The sequence below is a fragment of the Salvelinus namaycush genome, unplaced genomic scaffold (genome assembly GCF_016432855.1).
Source record: "Salvelinus namaycush isolate Seneca unplaced genomic scaffold, SaNama_1.0 Scaffold1014, whole genome shotgun sequence".
In the NCBI taxonomy this organism is placed as follows: Eukaryota; Metazoa; Chordata; class Actinopteri; order Salmoniformes; family Salmonidae; genus Salvelinus; species Salvelinus namaycush.
Window position 1 is genome coordinate 68,269 of NW_024057692.1, and position 25,495 is coordinate 93,763.

The 25,495-nt window shown below is 44.6% G+C and overlaps 1 pseudogene; it reads left to right on the forward strand.

Moving 5' to 3' along the window:
• LOC120035298 overlaps positions 1-24,194 on the forward strand; it is an 85,663-nt pseudogene extending 61,469 nt beyond the window's left edge.
• The last annotated feature ends 1,301 nt before the right edge of the window (positions 24,195-25,495 follow it).

Consider the following 25,495-nt stretch of genomic DNA (forward strand, 5'->3'; position numbering starts at 1 on the left):
GCGGCTTTTTTAAATGTATCGTGTTGTAAAACTGCATAAACCTAATGCCAAGATAAAGTCTACTGTTAGCTAGCTAACGTTAGCTGGCTGGCTCGCTAGTTAATGTTATGTGTATGCTCTCCACTTTCTGGAGGACTGAGTTTTGAAATAAGTGGAATTTGAGTATGACAGCTAAGGAGATGGAGAAAATCCAGTCTGAATTACATCGTGCATGGCATCAGACAGGAGATGCGTCAAACCATGATGTATACTAGTAAGATAGTCTAGCTAGCTACATTTTCAGATATTGCACGGTTCTAATTTTGACAGAAAGTGGTTTAATTTCAAGTGTACTGTTAGCTAGCTAGCTAACGTTAGCTGGCTGGCTCGCTAATTAACGTTACGTCATGCGTTGGGATTCATTGTTTATCTAGCTAGCTAACTAGCTACATTTCTTAACAAAATACTCCTGTCTTAGTGTGCCAGAGCACAGAATAACTGATGCATTTTTGAACGCTCAACACCTGTTCAATATTTCCGGTGTCAGTAAACATTGGCAACAAAGCGTAATTCAATTGTTGCCAGCAGCACAGTTACAGTCACCAACACTCTTGATAACATGAAAACTGCCTGACCAGCTCTACTAGGATGAGGAAAATAGTCAGAGTGGGGTGTTTTCTCATTATGTGTCTGGAAGTAGCTAGCAAATGTTAGCCAGTTAGCTTGGGTGCTTGACTGTCGTTGTTAGGTCAGAGCTTTCGGAACCACCCTACTCATTGGCCAGAGCGTCCAGTGTGCGCTCTGAACGGTGAAACGCTCTGAACGGGAAACGCTCTGAATTTACGAACTGACAGCACAGTTGCAGTCACCAACACTCTAGAAAACATACTGTAACAGCCTAACCAGCTCTGCTAGGGCGAGTAATGTTCAGTGAGCTGTTCTCTCTCTTTTAGATGTCTGGAAGTAGCTGGCAAGTTAGTACAGAACGCTTGGATCAACCCTTAAAGAGATGGGTGGGGCTTAGGCTTAAGAGGGTGTTCCTAATGCTGAATGCTAATATGCATATCTTATATTCTGGGGATGAGTAGAAGGAAGTTGAAATTGGGCACGCTATTTATCCAAAAGTGAAAATGCTGCCCCCTATCCTGAAGAAGTTTTAAGAGGGTGTGAACAATGCTGAATGGGTGGAGACAAAGGGCTCTCCAATAGTAATACCAACTCAATACCAGGAAGGTGTTCCTAATGTTTGGTATACTCAATGTATATGCATTATAAGAAAAAGCAAAGTAGAATAGAATACCTACATTCCCACAAAAACGCTTGAACATTTAAATATTTGTCAGTACAACGTTTTACGTGCTAAAATTCAGCCAATATTTACTGGATAATAAATCAAATAAATAAAAAGTAAAAGTTTGGAATATCTTCATCCATTGTCCAGCTGTTGCATTTTACAGAATTCTATTAACCTTTTAACAATTTTGACAATCGTTGCTACTTTAATTATTTCATACTTAATTTGTCTTTTGTTTCATGATTTATTTATTCATTTGGTTGTATTACTGTTAACACTGTATGTATTGGCTGATGCAATCAAATTTGGGATTAATAAAGTTTCTATTTTAGTCTGTTATCTTTTATTATTTTATCTTATCTTGAAGTGTGTTGAGATTTTGACTTTCACTTTAGATGACGTTTGATGTCATTTGCTTTAGTCTATGAGGGTCTGAGTCTGTCCATCGAGGGCCCCAGTAAGGTGGACATTAACACTGTGTGTCTGTGTCTGTGTGTAGGCTATGGGGGTCTGAGTCTGTCCATCGAGGGCCCCAGTAAGGTGGACATTAACACTGTGTGTCTGTGTCTGTGTGTAGGCTATGGGGGTCTGAGTCTGTCCATCGAGGGCCCCAGTAAGGTGGACATTAACACTGTGTGTCTGTGTCTGTGTGTAGGCTATGGGGGTCTGAGTCTGTCCATCGAGGGCCCCAGTAAGGTGGACATTAACACTGTGTGTCTGTGTCTGTGTGTAGGCTATGGGGGTCTGAGTCTGTCCATCGAGGGCCCCAGTAAGGTGGACATTAACACTGTGTGTCTGTGTCTGTGTGTAGGCTATGGGGGTCTGAGTCTGTCCATCGAGGGCCCCAGTAAGGTGGACATTAACACTGTGTGTCTGTGTCTGTGTGTAGGCTATGGGGGTCTGAGTCTGTCCATCGAGGGCCCCAGTAAGGTGGACATTAACACTGAGGACCAGGAGGATGGCACCTGTAAGGTCAGCTACTGCCCTACTGAACCAGGAAACTACATCATCAACATCAAGTTCGCCGACCAGCACGTACCAGGTAATATATAATAATATAGTACATAATAAAGTCGTCTGTCGATTCTTTTGAATAATATAATAAATTGTGTATCTGAACAATTTAAATAAGTGTGTGTATATGTGTGTGTGTGTGTGTGTGTGTGTGTAGGGAGTGCGTTCACGGTGAAGGTGACGGGAGAAGGGAGGATGAAGGAGAGTATCACCAGAAAGAAGAGAGCAGCATCTGTTGCTAACGTGGGCAGCCAGTGTGACCTCAGCCTCAAGATCCCAGGTACCCTCTCTACCATCCAGGAGATACTGATCAGATCAGTAGACATGCCTCAAGATCCCAGGTATGGGGATTCCAATTTACTGGATAGCAAAAATAGTGATGTTGGATCATTCTCCGGTATCATGCTTAATGATGGGATGACAGAGCTTTGCTTAATGATGGGATGACAGAGCTCTGTTTAATGATGGGATGACAGAGCTCTGCTTAATGATGGGATGACAGAGCTCTGCTTAATGATGGGATGACAGAGCTCTGCTTAATGATGGGATGACAGAGCTCTGCTTAAAGATGGGATGACAGAGATCTGCTTAATGATGGGATGACAGAGCTCTGCTTAATGATGGGATGACAGAGCTCTGCATAATGATGGGATGACAGAGCTCTGCTTAATGATGGGATGACAGAGCTCTGCTTAATGATGGGATGACAGAGCTTTGCTTAATGATGGGATGACAGAGATCTGCTTAAAGATGGGATGACAGAGATCTGCTTAATGATGGGATGACAGAGCTTTGCTTAATGATGGGATGACAGAGCTCTGTTTAATGATGGGATGACAGAGCTCTGCTTAATGATGGGATGACAGAGATCTGCTTAATTACACCAACAGAAAATACAGTTAGCAACATAATTTGGAGAATGAACAGAGTACATCTTCTGGATCTGAAATGTATTAAAAACAGAAATGAAAAAATGAAAACCTTTTACAAATGTAGACCGAGAGAAGCCGACTGCCGATATAACTGGGGATGCCTTTAAGGTATACAACAAAACAGGAGAACAATAATCTCATACTCAGCAATAGTTAAATCTGTTTTAGAAATTACAATTAAAGAAAAATAAATCACTATCTTAGAAAAATACCATAAATAATCTTTACAAGATAAAGAAGAACATTTCTGAACTTAAACCTGTGTGTGTTAACAGAGATCAGCATAGCAGACATGGTGGCCCAGGTGACCAGTCCGTCTGGTCAGGTCCAGGAAGCTGTTAACCCTGTGTGTGTTAACAGAGATCAGCATAGCAGACATGGTGGCCCAGGTGACCAGTCCGTCTGGTCAGGTCCAGGAAGCTGTTAACCCTGTGTGTGTTAACAGAGATCAGCATAGCAGACATGGTGGCCCAGGTGACCAGTCCGTCTGGTCAGGTCCAGGAAGCTGTTAACCCTGTGTGTGTTAACAGAGATCAGCATAGCAGACATGGTGGCCCAGGTGACCAGTCCGTCTGGTCAGGTCCAGGAGACTGTTAACCCTGTGTGTGTTAACAGAGATCAGCATAGCAGACATGGTGGCCCAGGTGACCAGTCCGTCTGGTCAGGTCCAGGAGACTGTTAACCCTGTGTGTGTTAACAGAGATCAGCATAGCAGACATGGTGGCCCAGGTGACCAGTCCGTCTGGTCAGGTCCAGGAGACTGTTAACCCTGTGTGTGTTAACAGAGATCAGCATAGCAGACATGGTGGCCCAGGTGACCAGTCCGTCTGGTCAGGTCCAGGAAGCTGTTAACCCTGTGTGTGTTAACAGAGATCAGCATAGCAGACATGGTGGCCCAGGTGACCAGTCCGTCTGGTCAGGTCCAGGAAGCTGTTAACCCTGTGTGTGTTAACAGAGATCAGCATAGCAGACATGGTGGCCCAGGTGACCAGTCCGTCTGGTCAGGTCCAGGAAGCTGTTAACCCTGTGTGTGTTAACAGAGATCAGCATAGCAGACATGGTGGCCCAGGTGACCAGTCCGTCTGGTCAGGTCCAGGAGACTGTTAACCCTGTGTGTGTTAACAGAGATCAGCATAGCAGACATGGTGGCCCAGGTGACCAGTCCGTCTGGTCAGGTCCAGGAGACTGTTAACCCTGTGTGTGTTAACAGAGATCAGCATAGCAGACATGGTGGCCCAGGTGACCAGTCCGTCTGGTCAGGTCCAGGAGACTGTTAACCCTGTGTGTGTTAACAGAGATCAGCATAGCAGACATGGTGGCCCAGGTGACCAGTCCGTCTGGTCAGGTCCAGGAAGCTGTTAACCCTGTGTGTGTTAACAGAGATCAGCATAGCAGACATGGTGGCCCAGGTGACCAGTCCGTCTGGTCAGGTCCAGGAAGCTGTTAACCCTGTGTGTGTTAACAGAGATCAGCATAGCAGACATGGTGGCCCAGGTGACCAGTCCGTCTGGTCAGGTCCAGGAAGCTGTTAACCCTGTGTGTGTTAACAGAGATCAGCATAGCAGACATGGTGGCCCAGGTGACCAGTCCGTCTGGTCAGGTCCAGGAGACTGTTAACCCTGTGTGTGTTAACAGAGATCAGCATAGCAGACATGGTGGCCCAGGTGACCAGTCCGTCTGGTCAGGTCCAGGAGACTGTTAACCCTGTGTGTGTTAACAGAGATCAGCATAGCAGACATGGTGGCCCAGGTGACCAGTCCGTCTGGTCAGGTCCAGGAGACTGTTAACCCTGTGTGTGTTAACAGAGATCAACATAGCAGACATGGTGGCCCAGGTGACCAGTCCGTCTGGTCAGGTCCAGGAGGCTGTTAACCCTGTGTGTGTTAACAGAGATCAGCATAGCAGACATGGTGGCCCAGGTGACCAGTCCGTCTGGTCAGGTCCAGGAGGCTGTTAACCCTGTGTGTGTTAACAGAGATCAGCATAGCAGACATGGTGGCCCAGGTGACCAGTCCGTCTGGTCAGGTCCAGGAGACTGTTAACCCTGTGTGTGTTAACAGAGATCAGCATAGCAGACATGGTGGCCCAGGTGACCAGTCCGTCTGGTCAGGTCCAGGAAGCTGTTAACCCTGTGTGTGTTAACAGAGATCAGCATAGCAGACATGGTGGCCCAGGTGACCAGTCCGTCTGGTCAGGTCCAGGAAGCTGTTAACCCTGTGTGTGTTAACAGAGATCAGCATAGCAGACATGGTGGCCCAGGTGACCAGTCCGTCTGGTCAGGTCCAGGAAGCTGTTAACCCTGTGTGTGTTAACAGAGATCAGCATAGCAGACATGGTGGCCCAGGTGACCAGTCCGTCTGGTCAGGTCCAGGAAGCTGTTAACCCTGTGTGTGTTAACAGAGATCAGCATAGCAGACATGGTGGCCCAGGTGACCAGTCCGTCTGGTCAGGTCCAGGAGACTGTTAACCCTGTGTGTGTTAACAGAGATCAGCATAGCAGACATGGTGGCCCAGGTGACCAGTCCGTCTGGTCAGGTCCAGGAGACTGTTAACCCTGTGTGTGTTAACAGAGATCAGCATAGCAGACATGGTGGCCCAGGTGACCAGTCCGTCTGGTCAGGTCCAGGAGACTGTTAACCCTGTGTGTGTTAACAGAGATCAACATAGCAGACATGGTGGCCCAGGTGACCAGTCCGTCTGGTCAGGTCCAGGAGGCTGTTAACCCTGTGTGTGTTAACAGAGATCAGCATAGCAGACATGGTGGCCCAGGTGACCAGTCCGTCTGGTCAGGTCCAGGAGGCTGTTAACCCTGTGTGTGTTAACAGAGATCAGCATAGCAGACATGGTGGCCCAGGTGACCAGTCCGTCTGGTCAGGTCCAGGAGACTGTTAACCCTGTGTGTGTTAACAGAGATCAGCATAGCAGACATGGTGGCCCAGGTGACCAGTCCGTCTGGTCAGGTCCAGGAAGCTGTTAACCCTGTGTGTGTTAACAGAGATCAGCATAGCAGACATGGTGGCCCAGGTGACCAGTCCGTCTGGTCAGGTCCAGGAAGCTGTTAACCCTGTGTGTGTTAACAGAGATCAGCATAGCAGACATGGTGGCCCAGGTGACCAGTCCGTCTGGTCAGGTCCAGGAGGCTGTTAACCCTGTGTGTGTGTTAACAGAGATCAGCATAGCAGACATGGTGGCCCAGGTGACCAGTCCGTCTGGTCAGGTCCAGGAAGCTGTTAACCCTGTGTGTATTAACAGAGATCAGCATAGCAGACATGGTGGCCCAGGTGACCAGTCCGTCTGGTCAGGTCCAGGAGGCTGTTAACCCTGTGTGTATTAACAGAGATCAGCATAGCAGACATGGTGGCCCAGGTGACCAGTCCGTCTGGTCAGGTCCAGGAAGCTGTTAACCCTGTGTGTGTTAACAGAGATCAGCATAGCAGACATGGTGGCCCAGGTGACCAGTCCGTCTGGTCAGGTCCAGGAGGCTGTTAACCCTGTGTGTGTTAACAGAGATCAGCATAGCAGACATGGTGGGTCAGGTGACCAGTCTGGTCAGGTCCAGGAGACTGTTAACCCTGTGTGTGTGTGTTAACAGAGATCAGCATAGCAGACATGGTGGGTCAGGTGACCAGTCTGGTCAGGTCCAGGAGACTGTTAACCCTGTGTGTATTAACAGAGATCAGCATAGCAGACATGGTGGCCCAGGTGACCAGTCCGTCTGGTCAGGTCCAGGAGACTGTTAACCCTGTGTGTGTTAACAGAGATCAGCATAGCAGACATGGTGGCCCAGGTGACCAGTCCGTCTGGTCAGGTCCAGGAGACTGTTAACCCTGTGTGTGTTAACAGAGATCAGCATAGCAGACATGGTGGCCCAGGTGACCAGTCCGTCTGGTCAGGTCCAGGAGGCTGTTAACCCTGTGTGTATTAACAGAGATCAGCATAGCAGACATGGTGGGTCAGGTGACCAGTCCGTCTGGTCAGGTCCAGGAGGCTGTTAACCCTGTGTGTATTAACAGAGATCAGCATAGCAGACATGGTGGCCCAGGTGACCAGTCCGTCTGGTCAGGTCCAGGAGGCTGTTAACCCTGTGTGTGTTAACAGAGATCAGCATAGCAGACATGGTGGCCCAGGTGACCAGTCCGTCTGGTCAGGTCCAGGAGACTGTTAACCCTGTGTGTGTTAACAGAGATCAGCATAGCAGACATGGTGGCCCAGGTGACCAGTCCGTCTGGTCAGGTCCAGGAGACTGTTAACCCTGTGTGTGTTAACAGAGATCAGCATAGCAGACATGGTGGCCCAGGTGACCAGTCCGTCTGGTCAGGTCCAGGAGACTGTTAACCCTGTGTGTGTTAACAGAGATCAGCATAGCAGACATGGTGGCCCAGGTGACCAGTCCGTCTGGTCAGGTCCAGGAGACTGTTAACCCTGTGTGTGTTAACAGAGATCAGCATAGCAGACATGGTGGCCCAGGTGACCAGTCCGTCTGGTCAGGTCCAGGAGGCTGTTAACCCTGTGTGTGTTAACAGAGATCAGCATAGCAGACATGGTGGCCCAGGTGACCAGTCCGTCTGGTCAGGTCCAGGAGACTGTTAACCCTGTGTGTGTTAACAGAGATCAGCATAGCAGACATGGTGGCCCAGGTGACCAGTCCGTCTGGTCAGGTCCAGGAGACTGTTAACCCTGTGTGTGTTAACAGAGATCAGCATAGCAGACATGGTGGCCCAGGTGACCAGTCCGTCTGGTCAGGTCCAGGAGACTGTTAACCCTGTGTGTGTTAACAGAGATCAGCATAGCAGACATGGTGGCCCAGGTGACCAGTCCGTCTGGTCAGGTCCAGGAGGCTGTTAACCCTGTGTGTGTTAACAGAGATCAGCATAGCAGACATGGTGGCCCAGGTGACCAGTCCGTCTGGTCAGGTCCAGGAGACTGTTAACCCTGTGTGTGTTAACAGAGATCAGCATAGCAGACATGGTGGCCCAGGTGACCAGTCCGTCTGGTCAGGTCCAGGAGACTGTTAACCCTGTGTGTGTTAACAGAGATCAGCATAGCAGACATGGTGGCCCAGGTGACCAGTCCGTCTGGTCAGGTCCAGGAGACTGTTAACCCTGTGTGTGTTAACAGAGATCAGCATAGCAGACATGGTGGCCCAGGTGACCAGTCCGTCTGGTCAGGTCCAGGAAGCTGTTAACCCTGTGTGTGTTAACAGAGATCAGCATAGCAGACATGGTGGCCCAGGTGACCAGTCCGTCTGGTCAGGTCCAGGAGGCTGTTAACCCTGTGTGTGTTAACAGAGATCAGCATAGCAGACATGGTGGCCCAGGTGACCAGTCCGTCTGGTCAGGTCCAGGAGACTGTTAACCCTGTGTGTGTGTTAACAGAGATCAGCATAGCAGACATGGTGGCCCAGGTGACCAGTCCGTCTGGTCAGGTCCAGGAGACTGTTAACCCTGTGTGTGTTAACAGAGATCAGCATAGCAGACATGGTGGCCCAGGTGACCAGTCCGTCTGGTCAGGTCCAGGAGGCTGTTAACCCTGTGTGTGTTAACAGAGATCAGCATAGCAGACATGGTGGCCCAGGTGACCAGTCCGTCTGGTCAGGTCCAGGAGACTGTTAACCCTGTGTGTGTTAACAGAGATCAGCATAGCAGACATGGTGGCCCAGGTGACCAGTCCGTCTGGTCAGGTCCAGGAGGCTGTTAACCCTGTGTGTGTTAACAGAGATCAGCATAGCAGACATGGTGGCCCAGGTGACCAGTCCGTCTGGTCAGGTCCAGGAGACTGTTAACCCTGTGTGTGTTAACAGAGATCAGCATAGCAGACATGGTGGCCCAGGTGACCAGTCCGTCTGGTCAGGTCCAGGAGACTGTTAACCCTGTGTGTGTTAACAGAGATCAGCATAGCAGACATGGTGGCCCAGGTGACCAGTCCGTCTGGTCAGGTCCAGGAGGCTGTTAACCCTGTGTGTGTTAACAGAGATCAGCATAGCAGACATGGTGGCCCAGGTGACCAGTCCGTCTGGTCAGGTCCAGGAAGCTGTTAACCCTGTGTGTGTTAACAGAGATCAGCATAGCAGACATGGTGGCCCAGGTGACCAGTCCGTCTGGTCAGGTCCAGGAAGCTGTTAACCCTGTGTGTGTTAACAGAGATCAGCATAGCAGACATGGTGGCCCAGGTGACCAGTCCGTCTGGTCAGGTCCAGGAGACTGTTAACCCTGTGTGTGTTAACAGAGATCAGCATAGCAGACATGGTGGCCCAGGTGACCAGTCCGTCTGGTCAGGTCCAGGAGGCTGTTAACCCTGTGTGTATTAACAGAGATCAGCATAGCAGACATGGTGGCCCAGGTGACCAGTCCGTCTGGTCAGGTCCAGGAGACTGTTAACCCTGTGTGTATTAACAGAGATCAGCATAGCAGACATGGTGGCCCAGGTGACCAGTCCGTCTGGTCAGGTCCAGGAGACTGTTAACCCTGTGTGTGTTAACAGAGATCAGCATAGCAGACATGGTGGGTCAGGTGACCAGTCCGTCTGGTCAGGTCCAGGAAGCTGTTAACCCTGTGTGTGTTAACAGAGATCAGCATAGCAGACATGGTGGCCCAGGTGACCAGTCCGTCTGGTCAGGTCCAGGAGGCTGTTAACCCTGTGTGTATTAACAGAGATCAGCATAGCAGACATGGTGGCCCAGGTGACCAGTCCGTCTGGTCAGGTCCAGGAGACTGTTAACCCTGTGTGTGTTAACAGAGATCAGCATAGCAGACATGGTGGCCCAGGTGACCAGTCCGTCTGGTCAGGTCCAGGAGACTGTTAACCCTGTGTGTGTTAACAGAGATCAGCATAGCAGACATGGTGGCCCAGGTGACCAGTCCGTCTGGTCAGGTCCAGGAGACTGTTAACCCTGTGTGTGTTAACAGAGATCAGCATAGCAGACATGGTGGCCCAGGTGACCAGTCCGTCTGGTCAGGTCCAGGAGACTGTTAACCCTGTGTGTGTTAACAGAGATCAGCATAGCAGACATGGTGGCCCAGGTGACCAGTCCGTCTGGTCAGGTCCAGGAGACTGTTAACCCTGTGTGTGTTAACAGAGATCAGCATAGCAGACATGGTGGCCCAGGTGACCAGTCCGTCTGGTCAGGTCCAGGAGACTGTTAACCCTGTGTGTGTTAACAGAGATCAGCATAGCAGACATGGTGGCCCAGGTGACCAGTCCGTCTGGTCAGGTCCAGGAGGCTGTTAACCCTGTGTGTGTTAACAGAGATCAGCATAGCAGACATGGTGGCCCAGGTGACCAGTCCGTCTGGTCAGGTCCAGGAGACTGTTAACCCTGTGTGTGTTAACAGAGATCAGCATAGCAGACATGGTGGCCCAGGTGACCAGTCCGTCTGGTCAGGTCCAGGAGGCTGTTAACCCTGTGTGTGTTAACAGAGATCAGCATAGCAGACATGGTGGCCCAGGTGACCAGTCCGTCTGGTCAGGTCCAGGAGGCTGTTAACCCTGTGTGTGTTAACAGAGATCAGCATAGCAGACATGGTGGCCCAGGTGACCAGTCCGTCTGGTCAGGTCCAGGAGACTGTTAACCCTGTGTGTGTGTTAACAGAGATCAGCATAGCAGACATGGTGGCCCAGGTGACCAGTCCGTCTGGTCAGGTCCAGGAAGCTGACATCATGGAGGGAGAGAACAACACCTACTGCATCCGCTTTGTTCCCACGGAGACCGGCGTGCACACAGTGTGTGTGAAGTACGCGGGCGTGCACGTGCCCGGCAGCCCCTTCCAGTTCACTGTGGGGCCCCTGGGAGAAGGAGGAGTCCACAAGGTCCGCGCTGGGGGGCCCGGGCTGGAGAGAGCAGAGGTTGGAGTACCAGGTATGTGTGTGTGTTGGTATAATTATACAGTACTAGTTAACACCACTGACAGTGTGTGTGTTGGTATAATTATACAGTACTAGTTAACACCACTGACAGTGTGTGTGTTGGTATAATTATACAGTACTAGTTAACACCACTGACAGTGTGTGTGTTGGTATAATTATACAGTACTAGTTAACACCACTGACAGTGTGTGTGTTGGTATAATTATACAGTACTAGTTAACACCACTGACAGTGTGTGTGTGTTGGTATAATTATACAGTACTAGTTAACACCACTGACAGTGTGTGTGTTGGTATAATTATACAGTACTAGTTAACACCACTGACAGTGTGTGTGTTGGTATAATTATACAGTACTAGTTAACACCACTGACAGTGTGTGTGTTGGTATAATTATACAGTACTAGTTAACACCACTGACTGTGTGTGTGTTGGTATAATTATACAGTACTAGTTAACACCACTGACAGTGTGTGTGTGTTGGTATAATTATACAGTACTAGTTAACACCACTGACAGTGTGTGTGTGTTGGTATAATTATACAGTACTAGTTAACACCACTGACAGTGTGTGTGTTGGTATAATTATACAGTACTAGTTAACACCACTGACAGTGTGTGTGTTGGTATAATTATATAGTACTAGTTAACACCACTGACAGTGTGTGTGTTGGTATAATTATACAGTACTAGTTAACACCACTGACAGTGTGTGTGTTGGTATAATTATACAGTACTAGTTAACACCACTGACAGTGTGTGTGTGTTGGTATAATTATAAAGTACTAGTTAACACCACTGACAGTGTGTGTGTTGGTATAATTATACAGTACTAGTTAACACCACTGACAGTGTGTGTGTTGGTATAATTATACAGTACTAGTTAACACCACTGACAGTGTGTGTGTGTTGGTATAATTATACAGTACTAGTTAACACCACTGACAGTGTGTGTGTGTTGGTATAATTATACAGTACTAGTTAACACCACTGACAGTGTGTGTGTGTTGGTATAATTGTACAGTACTAGTTAACACCACTGACAGTGTGTGTGTGTTGGTATAATTATAATATAAAAATAAAATAATATAAAAAATTGCCTTTGGTGTGTGTGTGTGTGTGTGTGTGTGTGTGTGTGTGTGTGTGTGTGTAGCTGAGTTCAGTATCTGGACGCGGGAGGCAGGTGCAGGGGGTCTCAGCATCGCGGTGGAGGGGCCCAGTAAAGCAGAGATCACCTTCGAGGACCGCAAGGACGGATCCAGTGGAGTATCCTACATGGTCCAGGAGTCAGGTGTGTGTGTATGTTAAGCACAGTGATCATAATCAACATTAGCATTGGCATGATCCGGGGTCAGACTACAGACCACCCTAGGGACATTTTTTAAATGTATTTCACCTTTGTTTAACCAGGTAAGCTAGTTGAGAACAAGTTCTCATTTACAACTGCGACCTGGCCAAGATAAAGCAAAGCAGTGAGACACAAACAACAACACAGAGTTACACATGGAATAAAACAACGTAAAGTCAATAACACAATAGAAGAAAAAAAAAATATATACATTGTGTGCAAATGAGGTAAGATTAGGGAGGTAAAGCAATAAATAGGCCGTAGTGGCGAAATAATTACAATATAGCAATTAAACACTGGAGTGATAGATGTGCAGAAGATAAATGTGCAAGTAGAGATACTGGGATGCAAAGGAGCAAGATAAATAAATGAATACAGTATGGGGATGAAGTAGTTGGATGGGCTATGTGACGAATATGAAGCGAGAGCCAGCCAACGAGAGCATACAGGGCTCAGTGGTGGGTAGTATATGGGGCTTTGGTGACAAAACGGATGGTACTGTGATAGACTGCATCCAATTTCCTGAGTAGAGTATTGGAGGCTATTTTATACAGTTGAAGTCGGAAGTTTACATACACTTAGGTTGGAGTCATTAAAACTCGTTTTTCGACGTGACCCTTGAACGAGATGGCCGCATGAACTAGGAGCTCCGCACAAGTAGTTTCCAATTCCTAATCTTACCTCCACTTCAAGTTTAAACTCATTTAGCTTTAGTCAAAAAGTCATGGCGGCTTCAAAAGGCAACACTACAGGTGACATTTTTACCCGGACTCGAGTACTAGCGACGGAAAAAGCCTCTAAGAAGCAGCTAGCTTCAGAAAAAGCTAGCGCCATTAGCCAGGAGAAAGAGGACCCGTCCCCCCCCGAGGCCCAACGAATGCCAACCTCGCACTCTGTCGAAGACATCTTTTCTGAGCTGAGATCCCAACGTACAGAACTCAACACTAAACTAGATGCCATTAACGCTCAGCTCAGTGCGATAGGGGGCAAGGTGACAATCCTGGAAAATGCTTTGCCTGACATAAACAACAAGATAACCATAAACGCGGGGCGCCTGGACGAGGCAGAGGGGCGAATCCTATCCACGGAAAACTTATTGACAGACGCCATGGAAACAATAGCATATGCTAAAAAAAAAATAGAGCAGCTGGAAGAGAAAACAGAGGACCTGGAAAACAGGGGGCGAAGGAATAATTGTGTTCTATTAAATCTGGGCGAAAAAGAAGAGGGAAACATGCCACTGATCCGCTACCTGCAAGACAAACTTCCCGAGTGGCTCCACCTGTCCACCGACAGGCCCATAGAACTCGAGAGAGCTCACCGAGCACTGAGGCCCCCACCAGCAGCCAGACAACCACCGCGCCCAATCACCATACGTTTCCTGAGATTCACCGACAAGGAACGAGTCCTACAGGCGGCGAAAACCAACACCATTACAGTGGGAAACGCCAAACTCACTTTACTCCAGGACCTGTCAGCTGGAAAACCAACACCATTACAGTGGGAAACGCCAAACTCACCTTACTCCAGGACCTGTCAGCTGGAATACGCCGAAAGCGCCGAGAGTTTGACGAGGTGAAGAAATGCTCCATTGACCGAGGCATCTTTAGGGGATTCAAATACCCAAACGAGCTCAGGATTCTTCACCAAGGAGCCCTGCGACACTTCAAAACTCCCGAAGAGGCAAAACGTTTTTTGAAAGACAACCCCGGTCAATGAGAAATGGACCATTGACTAAATGCGATTACTGTTATTACTAAAGGAGGTAAGACAACATATAGCCGATATCCAAAGACCCACCGCCCTGCTAAATTTCATTATAGCCGTCCAATCTATATTTATGTTCCTTTAGCTGAGAGGGATAGGCCCCATATTATAACCTAGGCCTACTGTATGTAGGCTGGGCTATTGATTTTATTTTCTCCCTTTTTTAATGTGGTCTGGACGGGGGCTACGTTGTCAGTTACTCAATGCGGGCGGAGAGGATGAGGCATTTCTTTGGTGGGGAGGGGGAGACGTTGTGCGTTGCTAACTGTTCCCGGTCTTTTTTTTTGTTGGAACACAGAATTGTGACTGAGCGGGGAGGTAATAGATCCAACGGGATATGTCGAGTTGTTTGGGAACTCGGCTGGGGTGTTCAGAGATTGTTATTTTATGTAAACCATTTATTTTCCTTTTATGTGAACGCAGCTGTAACTAATATCCACCTTTACCCAGAGATGACTTGCACTAAAGTTCGATTACTGTTCGATGACGATGACTAGTACCTTAAATCTATTGACATGGAACTGCCACGGTCTAGGCCATGCAATAAAACGGAAAAAGATACTATGTGCTCTAAAAAAGGAAAAAGCAGACATCGCGCTATTGCAAGAGACACACCTCTGTGATGCTGAACATGCCAAACTCCGCAGAGCTTGGGTGGGACAGGTGTATTTCTCATCTTTCAAATCCAACAGTAGAGGTACAGCAATACTTATCCATAAGAATGTTCCATTCATAATTGACAAAAACATATCTGATCCGGAGGGGAGATTTATTTTGATAACTGGGTCACTGTATGGGCAACCAATTACTATCTTAAACATATACGCCCCTAACACAGATACTCCTGCTTTTATGTCGAAAATGATAACTCTGTTCAATGAGCATTGTGTTTCCTTTGGAGTGTTGGCCGGAGATTTTAATTGTACCCTGAACCCAACCCTAGACAAATCATCTCAAGTCACCACCACAAATCCTAGATCTGCAAAGATGTTGAACTCTCTTACTAAAGAGATGGGACTGATAGATATCTGGAGAGAGACTAATAGCTCAGCTATGGACTATACATACTACTCTAATGTCCATAACACCTACTCCCGTATAGATTACATTTTTATCCCAAAGAGTTTCATAAATTCAGCCACGTGTACAATCGGACCCATAGCGCTTTCGGATCACGCCTTTGTCCACCTCCGCTTTGACCTCTGCAAAAACATCCCGAGATCAAAGAGCTGGAAATTCAACACCTCCATGCTATCAAACGAAGCATTCCATACATTGGTAACTACATGGATAGACAACTACACACAAGACAACAAAGATTCTCCTGTTTCTCCGGCCACAATGTGGGACGCTGCTAAAGCCACACTAAGAGGTCATCTAATTGCATATGCTTCCTCTAAGAAAAAAGCAATGGAAGCACACAGGCTAGATCTGGAGAGGGAGCTGGAACGCTGTGAAAAAGTACATAAACAATCCCCAGACAGCACCTCCTGGAGTCAACTTAAAGCAGCCAAAGCCAAACTGAATTTGGACTATACTCGGGAGATTAAAAAAAAAGTTTTCTTTACTAAACAGAAATACCATGAGTATAGCAATAGGCCTAGTAGATTGCTTGCTTATCAATTAAAAAAAGAGCAGTCAGAGCGTACAATTATGGCTATCCGAACAGCAGAGGATGAGGTCACATATGATCCAAAAAAGATCAATTTAACTTTTCATGATTTTTACTGCAAACTATATACCTCTGAGAGAAAACACACGGAGGCAGAACTCCACTCCTTCCTAGAGGGAATCTCGCTACCTAAACTATCAGAGACCGACCAAGAAGATCTCAACTCCCCCTTCACTCCTGAGGAGATCCTGGAGGCAATTACCTCCATGCCACCTAACAAGTCCCCAGGCCCAGATGGATTCCCCAGAGAGTTCTACAAAGCTTTTTGGCCCCAGCTTAGCCCTATTTTCATGCCAATGCTGGAGGATTTTTGCAAAAACGGAGTTCTCCCAGACTCAATGCACACAGCTCGCATTACAGTGTTGCTCAAAAAAGACAAGGACCCCCTATCCTGCTCCTCCTTCCGGCCCATAAGCTTGTTGGATTTCGACTACAAAATAATTACCAAATTGCTCGCCAAAAGACTAAACACTCTTCTTCCCAAAATAATAAAAGCGGACCAGACGGGATTTATTAGAGACAGATACTCTTCTGATAACATTCGCCGTCTTTTTGATATTATTGATCAAGTAAACGCACAGAAGACACCTGTCCTGCTGGCTTCACTGGATGCTGAGAAGGCGTTCGACAGGATGGAGTGGAGCTTTCTGTTCTCAGTCTTAGAGAAGTTCAACATGGGCCCAAACTTTATTAAATGGATCAAATCACTATACTCTCATCCAAATGCCATGGTGACTACTAACGGACTGAACTCTGACAGATTCCCTTTGGGACGGGGCACAAGACAAGGGTGCTCGCTGTCCCCCCTGCTCTACTTGTTGGGGGCGGAGCCTCTGGCAGAGTTGATAAGGAGCAATCCAAGTATTATGGGTGTTCCTGCAGGCGGCCTGCAGCACAAGATTTCGCTTTACGCGGATGATGTCTTGCTCTACATATCCAACCCTGAGAAATCCCTTCCTCCCATTTTAGATACAATTGCTCAGTATGGCACGTTTTCAGGTTATAAGATTAATTTTAACAAATCCACTGTCTGCCCTCTCAATATTACACTCACCAGTTCTATGAAGACACTATGCCCATTCCAATGGAAGACACAGGGGTTTCAATACCTTGGGATATTCATAACACCAGATCTGAATAGGCTTTTCAAGGAGAATTATCTTCCACTCCTGGATCGAATCAAGAACAACCTCCAAACCTGGATCTCCCTCCCAATTAGCTTAGTAGGAAGAATTAATGTAATCCGTATGAACATCCTCCCTAGACTGAACTATTTATTTCAGATGCTCCCATGCTATCTCCCAGCTTCCTTTTTCAAAACAATTAACCAAAGCATCACCAAATTTATATGGGGCAATAAAAAACCTAGGATCAAGCTCTCCACTCTATCGAAACCTGAATCTAAGGGTGGTCTTGCCCTTCCCTCCCTTCAATTGTACTACTGGTCTGCCCAAATCCGCAACATGCTAACATGGATCACAAACAGACAAGAGTCAACGTGGATCCAGATAGAAGCCCAATCCTGTGGTTCATTGCTCAACTATATTCATTAATAACTTTAGTGAAGTGGGCAACATAGCCAAAACATTTGTGATTTACAGCACCCTACGAGCGTGGAGGGACTGTAAGAAATACCTGGGCATCTCCTCCCAAATATGTTCTCACTCGCCTATAGTAGGCAACCCAGACTTGCCAAAAGCCCTGAGGGATGCCAACTTTAATCTTTGGCATACTCTAGGAATCAGGACCTTTTCAGACCTATTTCATCAGAAGACCACTACACTGAAATCCTTTCAAGAGCTCTGCAATGAATTCAATGTGCCAAGATCCCATTTTTTTAAATATCTACAAATTAGACATGTCATCTCCTCATTTACTTCCAAGAGGAGGTTTAGAACTCAGTTGAATGAAGTTGAAACCCTTCTTGTCACAGCACAATCCATTAAAGGCAAAATATCCTATATCTATAGACTCCTTTCTGAGAAAGGAGGATCCTCCTTTACACCTTTGAGAAAAATATGGGAAAAGGACCTTGGTCTGACTATCAGTGATGAGTTATGGGCGGAGGTTTGCGACAGGGTATACTGCTCCTCTACTAATGTAAAAATGAAAGAATCTAATTACAAATTTTTGTACAAATTTTATTACACTCCCCTGAGACTCCATAAAATGAAAACAGACATTTCTCCTAACTGTAATAGATGTACCTCTGAAAGTGGAACCTATATGCATGTATTTTGGAGCTGTAGAGAGATTGCCAGATTTTGGCAATCTATACATACTGCTGCACAGAAAATACTAGATGTACAGTTTGATATGACCCCGTGTCTCTATCTTCTTAATGCCCAGCAGGACTTTGTTCTTGATCCTGACAGAGAAAATTTGCTCATGACCATTACATACTTTGCTAAGAAATGTATTCTTCTATTGTGGGCCTCTAATACTTCTCCTACATTTAAAATGTGGATTGACCAGATTGTTGACTTTCTCCCTCTTGAAAAGCTCACTTATGACCTCCACAAGAGACAGCCCAAGTTTGATAGACTCTGGTCTCCACTACTCAACTATATTTCAAATTGGACAGAGTGAATGGGGGAATCAGGGAGATGAGCAGATGCGTGTTGTGTAAGGTGCTGTAAAATCTAAAAACTAATTATTGGCTCGTCATCTCAGCTAAGGCTGGAAATAGCTAATAAGAACCTTGATAGTGCTGCTGCAAGTTCTATAATTTAAATTTTGTTATAATTATTATTTGTGTGTGTATGTATGTATGTATGTATGTATGTATGTATGTATGTATGTATGTATGTATGTATATATATATATATATATATATATACATATATAAAACAATTTTTTATTATTATTTTTTATTTTTTTAAGTCACATCTGTGAATGTGGAATGTGTTTGGTTGGTTGATTGAAAACTTAATAAAACTTTAAATTGAAAAAAAATAAAAAAATAAAAAAAAATAAAAAAAAATCGTTTTTCAACCACTCCACAAATTTCTTGTTAACAAACTATAGTTTTGGCAAGTCAGTTAGGACATCTACTTTGTGCATGACACAAGTCATTTTTCCAACAATTGTTTACAGACAGATTATTTCACTTATAATTCACTGTATCACAATTCCAGTGGGTCAGAAGTTTACATACACTACGTTGACTGTGCCTTTAAACAGCTTGGAACATTCCAGAAGATGATGTCATGGCTTTAGAAGCTTCTAATAGGTTAATTGACATTATTTGAATCAATTGGAGGTGTACCTGTGGATGTATTTCAAGGCCCACCTTCAAACTCAGTGCCTCTTTGCTGGACATCATGGGAAAATCAAAAGAAATCAGCCAAGATCTCAGAAAAAAATTTGAAGATCTCCACAAGTCTGGTTCATCCTTGGGAGCAATTTCCAAATGCCAGAAGGTTCCACGTTCATCTGTACAAACAATAGTACGCAAGTATAAACACCATGGGACCACACAGCCGTCATACCGCTCAGGAAGGAGACACGTTCTGTCTCCTAGAGATGAACGTACTTTGGTGTGAAAAGTGCGAATCAATCCCAGAACAACAACAAAGGACCTTGTGAAGATCCTGGAGGAAAGAGGTACAAAAGTACTTATATCCACAGTAAAACGAGTCCTATATCGACATAACCTGAAAGGCAGCTCAGCAAGGAAGAAGCCACTGCTCCAAAACCGCCATAAAAAAGCCAGACTACAGTTTGCAACTGCACATGGGGACAAAGATCGTACTTTTTGGAGAAATGTCCTCTGGCCTGATGAAACAAAAATAGAACTGTTTGGCCATAATGACCATCATTATGTTTGGAGGAAAAAGGGGGATGCTTGCAAGCCGAAGAACACCATCCCAACCGTGAAGCATTGGGTGGCAGCATCATGCTGTGAGGGTGCTTTGCTGTAGGAGGGACTGGTGCACTTCACAAAATAGATGGCATCATGAGGCAGGAAAATTGTGGATATATTGAAGCAACATCTCAAGACATCAGTCAGGAAGTTAAAGCTTGATCGCAAATGGGTCTTCCAAATGGACAATGACCCCAAGCATACTTCCAAAGTTGTGGCAAAATGGCTTAAGGACAACAAAGTCAAGGTATTGGAGTGGCCATCACAAAGCCCTGACCACAATCCTATAGAACATTTGTGGGCGGAACTGAAACAGCGTGTGCGAGCAAAGAGGCCTACAAACCTGACTCAGTTACACCAGCTTTGTCAGGAGGAATGGGCCAAAATTCACCCAACTTATTGTGGGAAGCTTGTGGAAGGCTACCCAAAACGTTTGACCCAAGTTAAACAATTTAAAGGCAATGCTACCAAATACTAATTGAGTGTATGTAAACTTCTGACCCACTGGGAATGTGATGAAAAAAATAAAAGCTGAAATAAATCATTCTCTCTACTATTATTCTGACATTTCACATTCTTAAAATAAAGTGGTGATCCTAACTGAATTGTGAAAAACTGAGTTTAAATGTATATGGCTAAGATCCATGTAAACTTCCGACTTCAACTGTAAATGACATCGCCGAAGTCAAGGATCGGTAGGATGGTCAGTTTTACGAAGGTATGTTTGGCAGCATGAGTGAAGGATGCTTTGTTGTGAAATAGGAAGCCGATTCTAGATTTAACTTTGGATTGGAGATGCTTAATGTGAGTCTGGAAGGAGAGTTTACAGTCTAACCAGACACCTAGGTATTTGTAGTTGTCCACATATTCTAAGTCAGATCCGTCCAGAGTAGTGATGCTGGACGGGCGGGCAGGTGCGAGTAGCGATTGGCTGAAGAGCGTGCATTTAGTTTACTTGCATTTAAGAGCAGTTGGAGGCCACAGAAGGAGAGTTGTATGGCATTGAAGCTCATCTGGAGGTTAGTTAACACAGTGTCCAAAGAAGAGCCAGAAGTATACAGAATGGTGTCGTCTGCGTAGAGGTGGATCAGAGAATCACCAGCAGCAAGAGCGACATCATTGATGTATACAGAGAAAAGAGTCGGCCCGAGAATTGAACCCTGTGGCACCCCCAGAGAGACTGCCAGAGGTCCGGACAACATGCCCTCCGATTTGACACACTGAACTCTGTCTGCGAAGTAGTTGGTGAACCAGGCGAGGCAGTCATTTGAGAAACCAAGGCTGTTGAGTCTGCCAATAAAAATATGGTGATTGACAGAGTCGAAAGCCTTGGCCAGGTCGATGAAGACGGCTGCACAGTACTGTCTTTTATCGATGGCGGTTTCTCTCTGTCTCCACCTTTATGTCTCTCACTGTCACTGAATCTAAGACAATCAAATACTAAAACAAATATTTTAAAGGTGTGTGTGACTAACATTGTGTGTATCTAAAGGTGTGTGTATCTATAGGTGTGTGTATCTAAAGGTGTGTGTATCTATAGGTGTGTGTATCTATAGGTGTGTGTATCTAAAGGTGTGTGTATCTATAGGTGTGTGTATCTAAAGGTGTGTGTATCTAAAGGTGTGTGTATCTATAGGTGTGTGTATCTAAAGGTGTGTGTATCTAAAGGTGTGTGTATCTATAGGTGTGTGTATCTAAAGGTGTGTGTATATACAGGTGTGTGTATATAAAGGTGTGTGTATCTAAAGGTGTGTGTATCTAAAGGTGTGTGTATCTATAGGTGTGTGTATATAAAGGTGTGTGTGTGTCTAAAGGTGTGTGTATCTAAAGGTGTGTGTATATACAGGTGTGTGTATCTATAGGTGTGTGTATCTAAAGGTGTGTGTATATACAGGTGTGTGTATCTATAGGTGTGTGTATCTAAAGGTGTGTGTATCTATAGGTGTGTGTATATAAAGGTGTGTGTATATACAGGTGTGTGTATATAAAGGTGTGTGTATCTAAAGGTGTGTGTATCTAAAGGTGTGTGTATCTATAGGTGTGTGTATATAAAGGTGTGTGTGTGTCTAAAGGTGTGTGTATCTAAAGGTGTGTGTATATACAGGTGTGTGTATCTATAGGTGTGTGTATCTAAAGGTGTGTGTATATACAGGTGTGTGTATCTATAGGTGTGTGTATCTAAAGGTGTGTGTATCTATAGGTGTGTGTATATAAAGGTGTGTGTATATAAAGGTGTGTGTATCTATAGGTGTGTGTATATAAAGGTGTGTGTATATAAAGGTGTGTGTATATAAAGGTGTGTGTATATAAAGGTGTGTGTATATAAAGGTGTGTCTAACATTGTGTATATCTAAAGGTGTGTGTATATAAAGGTGTGTGTATCTATAGGTGTGTGTATATAAAGGTGTGTGTATCTATAGGTGTGTGTATATAAAGGTGTGTGTATCTAAAGGTGTGTGTATCTAAAGGTGTGTGTATCTAAAGGTGTGTGTATCTATAGGTGTGTGTATATAAAGGTGTGTGTATCTATAGGTGTGTGTATATAAAGGTGTGTGTATCTAAAGGTGTGTGTATCTAAAGGTGTGTGTATCTAAAGGTGTGTGTATATAAAGGTGTGTGTATATAAAGGTGTGTGTATATAAAGGTGTGTGTATATACAGGTGTGTGTATCTAAAGGTGTGTGTATCTAAAGGTGTGTGTATATAAAGGTGTGTGTATATAAAGGTGTGTGTATATACAGGTGTGTGTATATACAGGTGTGTGTATCTAAAGGTGTGTGTATCTAAAGGTGTGTGTATCTAAAGGTGTGTGTATCTAAAGGTGTGTGTATATACAGGTGTGTGTATCTAAAGGTGTGTGTATCTAAAGGTGTGTGTATCTAAAGGTGTGTGTATATACAGGTGTGTGTATCTAACATTGTGTGTATCTATAGGTGTGTGTATCTAAAGGTGTGTGTATCTAAAGGTGTGTGTATCTAAAGGTGTGTGTATATAACGGTGTGTGTATCTATAGGTGTGTGTATCTAAAGGTGTGTGTATCTAAAGGTGTGTGTATCTAAAGGTGTGTGTATCTAAAGGTGTGTGTATCTAAAGGTGTGTGTGTATATAAAGGTGTGTGTGTATATAAAGGTGTGTGTATATACAGGTGTGTGTATCTAAAGGTGTGTGTATATAAAGGTGTGTGTATATACAGGTGTGTGTATCTAAAGGTGTGTGTATATAAAGGTGTGTGTATATACAGGTGTGTGTATATAAAGGTGTGTGTATATAAAGGTGTGTGTATATAAAGGTGTGTGTATATACAGGTGTGTGTATATACAGGTGTGTGTATATACAGGTGTGTGTATATACAGGTGTGTGTATATAAAGGTGTGTGTATATACAGGTGTGTGTATATACAGGTGTGTGTATATACAGGTGTGTGTATATACAGGTGTGTGTATATAAAGGTGTGTGTATATACAGGTGTGTGTATATAAAGGTGTGTGTATCTAAAGGTGTGTGTATATAACGGTGTGTGTATCTATAGGTGTGTGTATCTATAGGTGTGTGTATCTAAAGGTGTGTGTATCTAAAGGTGTGTGTATCTAAAGGTGTGTGTATCTAAAGGTGTGTGTATCTAAAGGTGTGTGTGTATATAAAGGTGTGTGTGTATATAAAGGTGTGTGTATATACAGGTGTGTGTATCTAAAGGTGTGTGTATATACAGGTGTGTGTATATACAGGTGTGTGTATCTAAAGGTGTGTGTATATAAAGGTGTGTGTATATACAGGTGTGTGCATATAAAGGTGTGTGTATATAAAGGTGTGTGTATATAAAGGTGTGTGTATATACAGGTGTGTGTATATACAGGTGTGTGTATATACAGGTGTGTGTATATAAAGGTGTGTGTATATACAGGTGTGTGTATATACAGGTGTGTGTATATACAGGTGTGTGTATATACAGGTGTGTGTATATACAGGTGTGTGTATATAAAGGTGTGTGTATATACAGGTGTGTGTATATAAAGGTGTGTGTATATAAAGGTGTGTGTATATAAAGGTGTGTGTATATACAGGTGTGTGTATATACAGGTGTGTGTATATACAGGTGTGTGTATATACAGGTGTGTGTATATACAGGTGTGTGTATATAAAGGTGTGTGTATATAAAGGTGTGTGTATATACAGGTGTGTGTATCTAAAGGTGTGTGTATATACAGGTGTGTGTATATACAGGTGTGTGTATATACAGGTGTGTGTATATAAAGGTGTGTGTATATACAGGTGTGTGTATATAAAGGTGTGTGTATCTAAAGGTGTGTATATACAGGTGTGTATAACGAAGTGTGGTGTGTGTTGCAGGAGACTATGAGGTGTCTATCCGTTTCAACGAGGAGCACATCCCTGACAGTCCCTTCGTGGTTCCCGTGGCGTCGCCCTCTGATGACGCCAGACGACTCACTGTTGCCAGTCTTCAGGTGAGACTCAGGGACACACACACACCCAGGACTACGCTACCCACAATGCAGCAGCCTGGGGAGGGGCAGAGAGGCAGTGAGATGGACACAGACAGACAGAGACAGACAGGTCAACGCTTATTATATATAATGAGTATAAAGTGAAATAGCCCTGCTAATGATCCTATACACTACAGGACATTTACAGTATAATTACAACAACAGTAATAGGTCTGTATCTAGTCTGACCATCGCAGTATAATTACAACAACAGTAATAGGTCTGTATCTACATTACAGGACATTTACTGTAATAGGTCTGTATCTACATTACAGGACATTTACAGTATAATTACAATTTACAGTAATAGGTCTGTATATACATTACAGGACATTTACAGCATAATTACAACAACAGTAATAGGTCTGTATATACATTACAGGACATTTACAGTATAATTACAATTTACAGTAATAGGTCTGTATATACATTACAGGACATTTACAGTATAATTACAATTTACAGTAATAGGTCTGTATATACATTACAGGACATTTACAGTATAATTACAATTTACAGTAATAGGTCTGTATCTAGTCTGACCATCGCAGTATAATTACAACAACAGTAATAGGTCTGTATCTACATTACAGGACATTTACAGTATAATTACAATTTACAGTAATAGGTCTGTATCTAGTCTGACCATCGCAGCATAATTACAACAACAGTAATAGGTCTATATCTAGTCTGACCATCGCAGCATAATTACAACAACAGTAATAGGTCTGTATCTACATTACAGGACATTTACAGTATAATTACAATTTACAGTAATAGGTCTGTATCTAGTCTGACCATCGCAGTATAATTACAACAACAGTAATAGGTCTGTATCTACATTACAGTATAATTGCAGTAATAGGTGTGTATCTAGTCTGACCATCGCAGCATAATTACAACAACAGTAATAGGTCTGTATCTAGTCTGACCATCGCAGTATAATTACAACAACAGTAATAGGTCTGTATCTACATTACAGGACATTTACAGTAATAGGTCTGTATCTACATTACAGGACATTTACAGTAATAGGTCTGTATCTACATTACAGGACATTTACAGTAATAGGTCTGTATCTACATTACAGGACATTTACAGTAATAGGTCTGTATCTAGTCTGACCATCGCAGTATAATTACAGTAATAGGTGTGTATCTAGTCTGACCATCGCAGCATAATTACAGTAATAGGTGTGTATCTAGTCTGACCATCGCAGTATAATTACAGTAATAGGTGTGTATCTACATTACAGGACATTT